Here is a 5,111-nt window from a genome sequence, read left to right on the forward strand (position 1 = left end):
CCAGCATCAGGGTCTTTTCCAATGAGTCAACTCTTCGCATGAGGTGGCCAAAGTACTGGAGTTTCAGTTTTAGCATCATTCCTTCCAAAGAACACCCAGGACAGATCTCCTTTGGAATGGACTGGTTGCATATTCTTGCAGTCCAAGGGACTCTCAAGAGTCTTCTCCAACACCACAGTTCAAAAGCATCAATTCTTCAGTGCTCAGCTTTCTTCACAGTCCAACTCTCACATCCATACATGAATACTGGAAAAACAATAGCCTTGACTAGACAGACCTTTGTTGGCAAAGTAATGTCTCTGCTTTTCAATATGTTATCTATGTTGGTCATAACTTTTCTTCCAAGGAGTAAGTGTGTTTGAATTTCATGGCTGCAGTCACCATCTGCAGTGATTTTGGAGCCCAAAAAAATAAAGTCTGACACTGTTTCCACTTCTATTGCCATGAAGTGATGGGACCAGATGCCATGATCTTAGTTTTCTGAATGCTGAGCTTTAGGCCAACTTTTTCACTCTCCTCTTTCACTTTCATCAAGAGGCTTTTTAGTTCCTCTACATCTTCTGCCATAAGAGTGATGTCATCTGCATATGTGAAGTTATTGATATTTCTCCCGGCAATCTTGATTCCAGCTTGTGCTTCTTCCAGCCCAGCATTTCTCATGATGTACTCTGCATATAAGTTAAATAAGCAAGGTGACAACAATATACAGCCTTGATGTACTCCTTTTCCTATTTGGAACCAGTCTGTTGTTCCATGTCCAGTTCTAACTGTTGCTTCCTGATCTGCATATAGGTTTCTCAAGAGGCAGGTCAGGTGGTCTGGTATTCCCATCTCTTCCAGAATTTTCCACAGTTTATTGTGATCCACACAGTCAAAGGCTTTGGCATAGTCAATAAAGCAGAAATAGAAGTTTTTCTGGAACTCTCTTGTTTTTTTGATGATCCAGTGGATGTTGGCAATTTGATCTCTGGTTCCTCTACCTTTTCTAAAACCAGTTTGAACATCTGGAAGTTCATGGTTCTTGTATTGTTGAAGCCTAGCTTGGAGAATTTTGAGCATTGCTTTGAAGTTTAAGATTGTTTTTTCTATTTCTGTGAAAAATGGTATTGGAACATTGTTGATGATTATATTAAGTCTGTTAATCACTTTGGTTACTATAGGCATTTTAGCAGTTATCTTTCCATTCCATGAACACATTCACTTGTGTCTTTTTCAATTTCTTTTATCATTGTTTTATAAATTTTAATGTACAGATTTTCATGTTCTCAATTAAATTTATTCTTAAGTATTTTATATAATTTTTATTGCATTATAATTGGATTTGTTTTCTTAATTTTTTTCTTGGATAGTTCAGTTTTAGTGAAGAGAACTGCAACAGATTTTTATATGTCATTTTGTATCCTCCAACTTTATTAAAGAAGTTGTAACCATTTTTGTGAATTCTTTAGGGTTTTCTTTCTTTAGGGTTTCTGGATGCTTTTCATTTATTTTTCTTTTCTAACTGCTCTGCCTAGGACTTTCAGTACTATGTAGAACAGATGTGGCAAGAGTAGGCATTCTTAATTTCTTCCTGATCTTAGAGGAAATGATTTCAAGTTTTCATTATTGATTATGGTGCTATTTTTGGCTTTTATTGCATTAAGGTACATTTCTTTTGTAATTTTTTTTAGAGTTTTTAATCATGAATGGCTGTTGAGGTTTGTCAAGTGCTTTTTCTGCATATATTAGGATGATCATACGGTTTTTATCCTTCATTTTGTTACTGTTGAGTACCATGGAAGCCCCAAGAATACTGGAGTAGGTAGTCATTCCCTGCTTCAGGGGATCTTTCTGACCCAGTGATCTCTCCCATTGCATGCAGTTTCTTTACTATCTGAACCATCAGAGAAGCCCTATCACAATTATTGGTTTGGAAAATTTGTACCATCTTTGCATTCTAGGGAGAAATTAAACTTGATCTAAGTGCAGAATCTTTTTACTGTGTTGTTAAATTCTGTTTGCTACTATATTGTTGAAGATTTTTGCAACTATTTTCCAATAGGGATATTGATGTAAAGTTTTCTTTTTCTTAGTCTACTTATTTATCTTCAGTATCAGGGTAATGCTGGTCCTATAAAATGAGTTTAGAAGTGGTATCTCTTCAACTTTTGGAAAGTTTGAGAAGGATTGTTATTAACTCTGTAAATATTTGGTAGAATTCATCAGCAAAACATCCTTGTCCTGGTCTCTTCTTTTTAGATTGTTATTATTATTATTATTATTGATTCAGTCTCTGTCCTTGTTAATGGTCTGTTCAGATCTATTTTTTTCATGACTCGGTCTTAGTAAGTTGTATGTTTTTTTTTTTTTTAGTTTTTTTTTATTTTTAAAACTTTACATAATTGTATTAGTTTTGCCAAATATCAAAATGAATCCGCCACAGGTATACATGTGTTCCCCATCCTGAACCCTCCTCCCTCCTCCCTCCCCATACCATCCCTCTGGGTCGTCCCAGTGCACTAGCCCCAAGCATCCAGTATCGTGCATCGAACCTGGACTGGCAACTCGTTTCTTACATGATATTTTACATGTTTCAATGCCATTCTCCCAAATCTTCCCACCCTCTCCCTCTCCCACAGAGTCCATAAGACTGTTCTATACATCAGTGTCTCTTTTGCTGTCTCGTACACCGGGTTATTGTTACCATCTTTCTAAATTCCATATATATGCGTTAGTATACTGTATTGGTGTTTTTCTTTCTGGCTTACTTCACTCTGTATAATAGGCTCCAGTTTCATCCACCTCATTAGAACTGATTCAAATGTATTCTTTTTAATGGCTGAGTAATACTCCATTGTGTATATGTACCACTGCTTTCTTATCCATTCATCTGCTGATGGACATCTAGGTTGCTTCCATGTCCTGGCTATTATAAACAGTGCTGCGATGAACATTGGGGTACACGTGTCTCTTTCCCTTCTGGTTTCCTCAGTGTGTATGCCCAGCAGTGGGATTGCTGGATCATAAGGCAGTTCTATTTCCAGTTTTGTAAGGACTCTCCACACTGTTCTCCATAGTGGCTGTACTAGTTTGCATTCCCACCAACAGTGTAAGAGGGTTCCCTTTTCTCCACACCCTCTCCAGCATTTATTATTTGTAGACTTTTGGATCACAGCCATTCTGACTGGTGTGAAATGGTACCTCATAGTGGTTTTGATTTGCATTTCTCTGATAATGAGTGATGTTGAGCATCTTTTCATGTGTTTGTTAGCCATCTGTATGTCTTCTTTGGAGAAATGTCTATTTAGTTCTTTGGCCCATTTTTTGATTGGGTCATTTATTTTTCTGGAGTTGAGCTGTAGGAGTTGCTTGTATATTTTGGAGATTAGTTGTATGTTTTTAGAAACGTATTCATTTCTTCTAGGTTATCCATTATACTGGTATGTGATTGTTCATAGTAATCTCTTATAGTCCTTTATAAATTTTTGTCGTGTCAGTTGTGATGTTTCTGCTTTCATTTATTTTAGTTTTTCCTCTTTTTTCTTGATCAAATAAATGCATTTTAATTTTATCTTTTGTGTAATATTCTTTTTTTCTTGAAAGCTGCCATTCCTTTAATTTAAATACACACATATCTGATGTATTCTCAATGCCAAACACTGAGAATATAAATAGGTAAAAGTTCTTTAAGTTTAACTACTTCTAGTAGGCTTATTATTCAACCCTGACCCTTAATTAAATATAAAGTATTTTTCTCATTTTCTGTTTTTTTGTTTTATCTTTTTCAAATTGACAGATGACGTGAAGCTTGGATAGAGAATAAAGTGGCTAAAACAACCATATTCCAAAATGCTGGGATATATACTTCAACTAGGAAGATAAAATTAAGGAAAACAATCTGATTTTCATGAATTTGGGTTCAGAGTCCAATGACAAAGGCACAAGGTAAGATTAGATTTTTTTTTTTCAATCTTGCCACTATTTGTTAAAATTGATCATTTAAACATATTGAACTTTTCTGGATCCCTAAATTCTGAGTTCTGATATGGAGTTCTGAGACAGAGTGATCTAGTTCTGAGATCATTTCTAAATTTAATAAAAATGTTATGATCTAGAAATGAGTGGTCTGACTCACTCACTGTATACCTAAGTGACCTCAGTATATTGGAAGACAAGTTGGGATAAGTTTCTTTTATTTATGAGAGAAATTTAACACAGGGAAATAAATAAGAACCAGTGAAGTATTAATATTTGAGTATGGAATTCTGTAAAAATTTCCTAGACACTTTTAACAGTAACATATGTGCATATACATGTACACACAGGTACACACACACACACATACATACATTCATACACACACACATACATACATACATACATATCCATTTCTTTTTCAAGTTATACAGGAGATATTTAGGGTAGAGAATTTTAACTGTATTCTTACTTGCTCCAAAATTTCTGACCTGAAAGATTTGCACTACTAAAGTTGTAAGCCATAGGTATGTAGCATATATCAAAATGCCTGGGATTCTCTCTGGTGGTTTCCTGACTAGGGTGAGTTTGACAGACTGCATTGTTACAGTTGTCATGATATACACAAGAAATACTCTGTGTGGGATCATCAGGGGTCATGGCATTTGTAATCTTCAGAAGAGGCAAGGAAAAAGAAATCTCACGTTTCAAAAACTGTCAAAGAAAGGCAGCATTGAGAATAATACCTAGGGGAATATAGGACTTCTGGAGAATTTTGAAGGCAATTTAGAAAACGCTATTCAGAAGTTACATGAGCAAGTGCATATATTTACTTTTAACTATAATTTTACTTTGTAAGGCAATGCTTACTTGCATTAGATGGGACTTCTACATTTACAGAGAACCAAGAAAAATTCACATGATCATGAGAAAAGAATTAGATGAAGTTTTGGATATATTTATATGTAAATACCAAGCTAACCTGAACTAATAGGATGACATTGTTCTTTTTTCCTATGAAACCAATAAAAAAATGTTTCTAATTCCAAATATTTCGAAGTGTGTATTTTGGAAACAGAGAATGAGAATCATTTTTTCAGCTCAAGGTCTCCCCCACAGAGCTACCCAAGTTAGTTCCTAACACAAACAAATATAAT

This window comes from Bos mutus, chromosome 18 (genome assembly GCF_027580195.1).
Source record: "Bos mutus isolate GX-2022 chromosome 18, NWIPB_WYAK_1.1, whole genome shotgun sequence".
Classification (NCBI taxonomy): Eukaryota; Metazoa; Chordata; class Mammalia; order Artiodactyla; family Bovidae; genus Bos; species Bos mutus.